The sequence below is a fragment of the Anas platyrhynchos genome, chromosome 10 (assembly GCF_047663525.1).
Source record: "Anas platyrhynchos isolate ZD024472 breed Pekin duck chromosome 10, IASCAAS_PekinDuck_T2T, whole genome shotgun sequence".
Lineage (NCBI taxonomy): Eukaryota > Metazoa > Chordata > Aves > Anseriformes > Anatidae > Anas > Anas platyrhynchos.
The window spans coordinates 25,363,524-25,372,037 of NC_092596.1; the positions used below are offsets into that span (position 1 = coordinate 25,363,524).

The window sequence follows — 8,514 nt, forward strand, 5'->3', positions numbered from 1 at the left end:
TAGGGCTAGGGCTAGTGAATGCTGGTTCTCTGTGTTTGCAGATGACGGTGAGCGTGTTTAAACTAATTCCAGTTGAAGAAGTTTCAGTTACTTGCTTGGTGACGTTAAAAGCAAAAGGGGAGTTTTGCTTCTAGAAATACCACAGGTCTCTTGTCTGCTCTCGGAATGTTTTTGAGATAAACCAGATCTTAAAAAAAAAAGGAAAAAAAAAACACAGCTGCTTCTTGTGCTCTCTTCCTACTTCCTTGTGCTTTGCCCCTCCCCTTTCCCAGGTGATTGGGTTTGGGTGCTGGGCGGGGCTGAATGCTATATGAGCCCCAGGCATGCTAGCAGAGAGCTCCTTCTGCCTGGGCTGCTCCTTGGGGTAAGTGCTTTAGTTTTCCTTCAGTCAGTTGCAGGGTTCTCTAGGCAGACTGGAGCCTATGGATTTCTGGATTTTAAGTGCTTGGAATTCACTCAGTAGCGGGATGTTTAGTAGGGGCTGCTGGCTCACTGTTTTTTTGGGGATGGTGGGATGCTCTTCTGTTTTTGAGCTATGTTTTAATCTCTAGATGTATAAACCCACTTGTGTAACTCTCCAGAGGACTAAAACCAGCTTGATTGAATGCTACATATGGCTTGGCAGCGTAGATGCAGCATTACCAAGAGACTGAGCAGAGTTGTATCAGAGTCACCTCTTTCATCTGCAAAGGGTAAGTTTGATTACCCCTGTCGAGGCTTGTGTGTGTGCATGTCTTTTTGGCATTTGTGGAGCTCGGTTGTTTTTCTTTGTGTGTGTGCATGTTCTTTTTTTTTTTTTTTTTTTTTTGAGGGTCAAACAGTGTGTTTGCTGAGTGTGGTTAGAATGAGGAGGTGGGGAGCTGCTCAGGACTGGAAGGTTTGGTTTCTAGGAGTATGCGGCATCCTTCCTGTGCAACGTGACTAATTGTTGGGCTGGAACGTTCCAGCTTTTGTGTGTCTTAAGCAATGTAGCTTGTGTAGTGTGTGTTGTGTGGCCTGGGCAGAGTTTGCTGTGGTGCAGTGGGCGAAGAATCTCAGTTAGAGCTGGTGAGCAGCTGAAGTACCAGAGCTGGGAAGAGAGGGGTCTTGGAGCAGGTACGCTGTGGCTGTGAGGTGCCTCAGAGTGTGCTTTTCTGTCTTTTGTTTTGTTTTGTTTTGTTTTGTTGTTTTTTTGCAGGTGCTTTGTGCGGTCGTGGACAGGAAAGGGAAATCCTCGTGTCGCGGAGCAGTGAGGGAGGGTGAGTGTTGTCAGCCTGGTCATCCCTTACCTGAAGCGAAGGGAAGACACTCAGGTGTTTCCCTCAGAGGGTCCGAGGTGAGTCTGTCTGGGATAGAGGAGCAGCGTGGCAGGTGGGCGCTTGCAAGCACAGTGGTTCTTTTGTCCTTTTGTGTTCCCCGGTGGTGTGGATGATGCTGGCCGCTCCTTTCAAGCTTGGACCTAATTTGCAGGTCCAGAGGCAAGTGGAGTGCTGTTTTGAAAGGATAAAAGTAAAGCTGGGGTCGCTTATGTTGTTGAGGGATGGGTGCTACTGCTGGCAGCTGAATGTTTATCTTCTGCCTGTGTTTTGCCTTTCATTAGGCTGAAATGCAGTGTGCAGTGCAGGATGTGTCAACCAGCTGCCTCTGCAGTGACTCTGGTGCGTGATGAGCAGAGGTAGCTGTTAATTTTGGGGGTGTGGTTGTCACTGAAGTTATTTTCCTACATCCAATAGCGTAAAATTCCAGTTTGCCTTTTAGAGGTGCTATAAGTGGGTAAAGAGAAGAGATGGAAGCATGTGCCACGTGGGGCAGGCAAGCGGCTGAGGTACAGGAGGGGATGAGAGTATGTGATTTTTTTCCTGGGGGTGGAATGGAATTGATTGTTTTGGTGTATAGTCTGTTTTGCTCCTAGATCTTTCATTCATTGTAAATAAAAGTTTGAGCCAGTTCCAGTTAGGAATGTTCTAGTTACGACCCAGCAAGTATTGTCCTTTTAATGTTAAAAAAAAGTGCGGCAAAAGCATGGGTGCAGATCTGTTTCAGGTCTTGTGCATCATATTCGGTTGGAGATCGCGTCTGTTTCCATCCTCACTCTTGCAGAAGTCATCTGGGCCGCATCAGGAGCTCTTGCTTGGGAATTGATTTCCTAAGTGTCTTCTTAGGGGGTTTTCAGTCCCCATCCTTCTGGTCTCTTGTCTTGAAGGCAGGCTTTTTAGGCCTCCGTCATCCCAGTTCTGGCAGTTGCTTCCAGTTGCATGTTGTGACATTTGAGTCTCTCCTGGGGTCTGGTGCAGAGCACCTGTTCTGACGTGCTGTTGCTGTAGGGCTTTCTTTTTGGGGGTCACTTTTTCTTGTGCCTTGTGTTGTGTGTTTTGTTTGTAGTGTTTGTGGCGTGCCTGTGTGTGTGTACGTGTTTGGTCTGGAGCTGTCCTGCCTGGCAGTTAGTGATGACAGGTAACGTGGCAGTGCATGGGTGTACTAATACATTGTCTGGACTGTTTTGGTAAAGATATCCAGTCTGCCTCTGGGCACGTACTGAAGGGCAGCTGGCACAGTCCTCTCTGTGGTGTTTGGCAGACTGGAGGGGGGAGAGTTGAGCTGCTTGCGAGCAACTGCTCGCATAGCACTTGAACGGTGTGCTTGAGGAGGTCTGTCAAATCTTGAAAGCTTACAGATATGGGGTTTTGAATTTTTTATTTTTATTTCTTTCCCGTCCCCAGTAGAGCGTAAACCTTTGGAGGAAGCTGTCACAGGAAAGAGCTCCTTCTGGAACTGTTCAGCACTCGGGAGGCAACTGGGTGACTGGCTTGATCTACTTCTGAGGTGCTGAGGCAAGGAGGCTGCTGTTTTGAAACGATAGTATTGTAAATGGGGTCCCTTTTGTGTTGTTGAGGGATGGGTGCTAATGCTGGCAGCTGAATGATTGATTCTCTTGTGCCTGTTTTCATTTGTTAAAGCTGAAACACAGTGTACGACACGGGACTTGACGACCAGAGCTGCTTTTGGCAAGGTGAGTGATGAACAGATATAGAAGGTAATTTAGGGGTGCAGTTGTCACTGCAGTTACTGAACTACACAAAGTACAGTAAAAATCCTGTTTATATTTCAGGGGTGTTGTAGCTGGCCTAAGAGAGCAGATGGAAGCATCTGCCTCGAGGGGAGGGGAGGGCAGGGCACGGAGGTAAGGCAGCAGATGAGAGTAACTGTCCCAGCTGTGCTGTGGCTTTGGATGCTGCTTCAGCCTATGCTTTTCTTTTTGTTTCACATTTGTCTCACACAGGCTGAGTGGGGCCAAGCTGCACTCTGAAGAGCAGCACGAGAAGGGCGGGCTGGTTGTGAGCTGGATCGGAGCAGAACTGCCAAGTAGCACGAGGTGAGTGCGAAGGGTATCCATCTTGCTTTACAGGTGCCATGGCAGGCTCTCTAGAGAAGTGGTTGAGGATTGGAGAAGAGGTTGCAGATGATCAAGGAGCGACACGTGCAGGGATGGCTTGAAAAGGGTATGGCTGCTTTCTCTTCTGTTTATCAGGTGTCCCAGGCAATGTGGGCTGTGGTGTTAGTCTTTAGAATCGGAACAAAGCAGGTGCTGAAATGCTGCGTCTGTTTGTTTTTTTGCGTTGGGGTTGCACCTTGGTGAGTGTAGGGATGGGTTTTAAGTGGGTGCAGCGGAGGGCCTGGCCCCAGTGTCCTGTAGTGTGTTTTGACCCATCAGCATAGCCTTTTGGTTCTCAGGTAGTGTCGCGTTAAAGGGGTGTAGCTGATTAACCGTTACGGGCCCGGTTGGATTCAGAGTACTGAACCAGTCGGACATTCACCAAAACTGGGGGTCCGTTCGGACATTCACCAAAAACGTAATAACCGCCTGGGGGTCCGCTCAGACATTCACCAAAAACGTATTAACCACCTGGGGGTCCGTTCAGACATTCACCAACAATGCATTAACCGTCTGGGGGTCTGGTTAGATTCAGAACACTGAACTATCACGGATAACCACCCTCACCCTAGTTGCATTAATGAGAGCTATCACAATGCAATCAAGTATGGTTTATTACAGCAACAGGTAATCAGGTTCTTTTGGATTGCCGGTGATAGTGACTATCTGCAAAAGCAAGCTAGTATGCATGAAATACACAGGTGTTATAGGTGTTACAGGTGTTATACAGGTGTTACAGGTGCGCAGCCTAGAAATAAACGCGTTAAAAGGATCAAAGACTCTATAGAGATTTATAAGCAAATATTCAGATCTCACCCAAAGGCGTCCCAATGGGGGGGCAAGAGAGGCTCAGCCCGTCGACTGATCCCAGGAGTCAGGAGGTCCTAAGGATGTTGTATGTCCTCGGGATGGTATCTCCCCTGACGATGGTATCTTCCCTAACATCCCCTCTCTCTTGGGCCAATTTATATTATTTTCTATCTTTTAGGTGGAGCTTGAGTGGCTCTAGTCAAGCATATCTTAGTTATGATTGGTGTAAAGTTTTCCCGTCTCCGTTTAAAGTAATAGGCTCCGAGAAATTCAGAGCGCATGCTCAGTGAGGGGTGGTCGCACCTTGGAGGCGGGTAGCTTTTGGGATGGAGGTGTGTTTTGGTATTATAATGATATTATAATGAGCAAAAAGTACACTAGGGTACAGCATTTGTCAAAACATGACAGGTCTTTGGCTTAGGGTGGCAAAAAGTGCAGCTTTGTGCACAAGAACAATCGAGGCCCCACCTGATTACAGAGCCTAGCCGTGGTGTCTCCACTCCACTCTACGCTCCGTGGTGTTCCTTAGAGCTAGCACACCAAGTTTCCCCAGCGCGATAGCATCTAAGGTTGGGAGCCTAGGGAATGCTCAGATAATGCAGTTATGCCCTACCCTGAAAGCCTCTTCAATGCTGTACCTTTTCCTTAAAAGTATGAATGTTAGTTTTATTTTCCTAGTTACTTCAGGCATTTACACCACAGGTAGCTTACTGAAGTAAGTGATTTTTCCTGCAAGTGGAATGGATTTTTTTTTTTTTTTTTTGGTGTGCAATCAGTTCTGTGTTGCCTTCAGGGGGCAGTGGCGACCTGGTTCAGGAACGGCACGGCGACCAACCCCAGGCCGCTCGGTCCATCGGCTCGCAGACACCAATGTGGTGGATGGCAAATGGCATTTATTGTCGAGTCACATGGGCTTATATACCCGAGGCTCATAGCGTCACTTCCGCTTGCTTACATCACAGACCACACGCTACTGTCCATCAAGGGAGGGGCTCCACCTTTCCGTACATCGTGACATCTTCCGGCCGCCAGACCCTAACTACCCACATTTCCCCCCTCCCTATGCACAACCAAATTAGCTAAAATATAACAATCTTAAGACGTAGACATCATAACTTAACTAAAAAACATAAGGCACAATAACCAGGAGAAAACTAAGAGGTAACTGGTAACGCTGAGTAAATGCACTCTTAAAGTAGTTGTTGGTGTTCTACCAACATAATGTTAACTTTCTCTAACCAACTTTTAACAAACAACACAAGCATATTTAGTATACAAGGTCCAAAGATAAGATCACACAAACGCATTGTAGCCCCCCACCCACGGAGGCCGCTTCGCTGGTGTCTGGATTCTGCCAGTGTGGAACTCTCAGGCTTAGACAGGACGCTTGCTGACTTATTGTCTTCTCATGTCGCCGGGGTATACAGATTACGGGGGTGCCCGATGATCCGTTCCTGTGAACAGAAACTCAGTTTTCATTAGTTTTGTTCTGAAGTTGGGGCGTCGGCTGTTTGGAGCTTCTCTGGCTGCACGAGTTGCCATACCTTCGTGGGCCCTCAGGCCCTGGACTTGCGCCTGGGGGGTGATCACTGTTGGGTCCGTACCCATTAGCCGCTGCAGGCTAGAGCCATGCAGTGTGTGATCCGTCCCAGTTACTTGGGCCAGTTGTCTCATACAGTTGTCCCCCCATTCTCGTTTAAAAATGATCATCCCACCCCCGTCAAAGATCAGTCTACAAGTTTGTGTTATATCAAACGGGAGCATGTCGTCTCCCCTGAAAACACCATCTATGAGGGTGGAGACCATTGCAGAATGAAGCCCTTTATCCACAATGGCTTTAACAATCGCTTGTACATCCTTAGGGTTTGTTGGTGAGTGAACCCTCTGCCCCCCGTCTGTCACCCAGACCAGGAACGCTAGCATGGCCGATAGAGCCAAGATGGTGCACGCAATCTTAATTTTCCTCCAATCTGTGAGAGGAATTTCTCTGCCTCGCGGTGCAGCTTTATTTCGGATGGGGATATTTTGGCTATCTGTCCCCATTTCCTCCTCCGAATTTGAATCGGTATGTGATCCGGAGTCAGAGCTTGACTGACTGCTCACCTCCGAGTTCCGGTACCCTCCCATCGAGTTCCGGCCCCGCCCCCCACCCCTGCGGGCGGGCCGCTCTCTGCCTCGTGGCTCGCCCCGCCGCCATCTCAGCGAGGCGTTTGCGCCACAGGAGCGTTTTCTCGGATGGCCGTTCCGATCGGCTCTCTGCCCCTCTCTCACGCTTCTACCTCCTCCCTGGTCGTCCCCGCAACCGTTCTCTTTCTCGCATTTCCACGTGTTAGTAAAACCTAACATTTCATCCCCGTTCCCGCCGGAGGCTTCTTCACCCAACTCTTCGTCTTCTAGTTCAGCACCGTACTGGGGCGCACATGGCCGTGGTCTCTCCCAGATTTCCCCAGGCTCTGGTTCCCCACCGGCACACCTGGCTTCCTCAGCCGAGCCACCCCACAGCTTCCACAACTTTGATACGACCTTCACAAGGGTTTCCATCTTCCTTGTTGGTCCGGGAGCGTCCTCCCCGCCGGGCTGGTCCCGCCGCTCCGGCCGCCATTCACCCGAATCCAGTTTTCCCGGGTTTCGGCACCACTTGTTGCCTTCAGGGGGCAGTGGCGACCTGGTTCAGGAACGGCACGGCGACCAACCCCAGGCCGCTCGGTCCATCGGCTCGCAGACACCAATGTGGTGGATGGCAAATGGCATTTATTGTCGAGTCACATGGGCTTATATACCCGAGGCCCATAGCGTCACTTCCGCTTGCTTACATCACAGACCACACGCTACTGTCCGTCAAGGGAGGGGCTCCACCTTTCCGTACATTGCGACATCTTCCGGCCGCCAGACCCTAACTACCCACAGTCCTGCTCCTAGATTTTTCTTTTTATGTAAATAAAAGATCGAGCTAATTCCAGATGGAAAAAAAATCAGTTACTTTCTTGGTCAGTTTGTCCTTTTAATATTCAAAGCTGCAGCAAAAGCATGGGGATTTTTGTTTCTAGAAACACCCTAGCTCTCCTGTCTGCACTCTGCATGCTGTTGAGCTAAGCCATATAAATGAATAAAGAAACCACAGCTACTGCTCCTTTCTGATTTTTTTTTTTTTTTTTTTGTGCTTTCCCCCTTGCACTTTCCCAGGTGATTGGCTTCAGGTTCCAGGTGGGACCTAGTGGTAACTGAGTTGCAGGTATTCCATGACAGAGCTCATTCTGCCTGGGCTGCTTTTTGGGGTAAGCGCTTTGTTTTTCCTTCAGTCAGTTGCAGGGTTCTTTAGGTGGGTCAGAGTCTATGGACTGATGCGTTTTCCAGTAGAAACCGGTACGCATATCTTTTTGAGTTGGTAACTGGTAGGATCTGTCACTGTAAAGCAATCTAGTAGTAGGTGCCTGTATTGCACGCAGCTCTTCCTCAGGTGAGTAGTTGTTATGGCAGTTTTACGGATGGTATGGTGATGTTACTTTGTGTGTTTGCTTTGTGGTTCTGGGTCCCTTCTGATTTTTGCCGAATTACGGGGCTTTCTGTGAGTCTTTGCCTGTATGTCAAATATTATCAAAGTTACAACCTTGCTGTTAAAGTGATGGAGCAGGGTTTAGTTGAAATGTATCATGGAAGCTCCCTGTGTGAGCATGTGTCTGAAAATGGCAGTAGTGGGCACGTAAGGGGTAGTCTGTTTCAAGTTTAGGGACAGTTTGTTATATTTCTGGAGCTTTTGCCTGTGTGTTTTCTGTCTGTCGAGTCTTTAGACCATAAAGCCTTCTAGGCTTTATGTCCTTGAATTTACGTATTAGAAGTACGTTTATGAGGGGTTGCCAGGTACGTTGTTTTTGGGAAACCGTGGGGTATGGTTCCTTGAGTGCATAAGTGCAGTAGTGCCAAGAGAGTGAGCAGGGCCACCTTCTTCATCTCTGCAGAATAAGTCTGTTCGGGCACACTTCTCAGGTAAATGTAGTGAGCAGATGAGGTAAAGGAGCTGGGAACAGAGAGGTATTGCACCGTAGCATGTTGCATCAGTAGTAGTCAGCGTTGCGGAGGAGGTGGGTGTCGGGGCTGGCATGCTTGTGAATTCTGGTTCTCTCTATTTGCAAGTGATGATGAACCTGTTTGACGTAATTCCATTTGAAAAAGTTCCAGTTACTGGCCTGGTCGTGTCGTCCTTTCAATGTTAAAAGCTGCAGCAAAAGCATGGGGATTGTTGCTTCTAGAAACACCACAGGTCACCTGTCTGCTCTCTGCATGTTTTTCAAGTA

General features: G+C 48.6%; 1 long non-coding RNA gene across 5 annotated transcripts; it reads left to right on the forward strand.

Annotated features, from left to right (window-relative positions):
- The first annotated feature begins 222 nt into the window (after positions 1 to 222).
- On the forward strand, positions 223 to 8,272 carry LOC140003292 (uncharacterized). 5 transcript variants are annotated; one of them, XR_011811661.1, is made up of 7 exons: positions 223 to 692; positions 1,178 to 1,238; positions 1,580 to 1,637; positions 2,700 to 2,810; positions 2,937 to 2,989; positions 3,386 to 3,479; positions 7,406 to 8,272. It is a non-coding gene; the product is annotated as an uncharacterized lncRNA (long non-coding RNA). The 5 variants fall into 5 exon arrangements; XR_011811662.1 differs by having other exon boundaries at positions 1,580 to 1,654; positions 3,386 to 8,272; XR_011811660.1 differs by having other exon boundaries at positions 3,386 to 8,272.
- Positions 8,273 to 8,514: the final 242 nt, after the last annotated feature.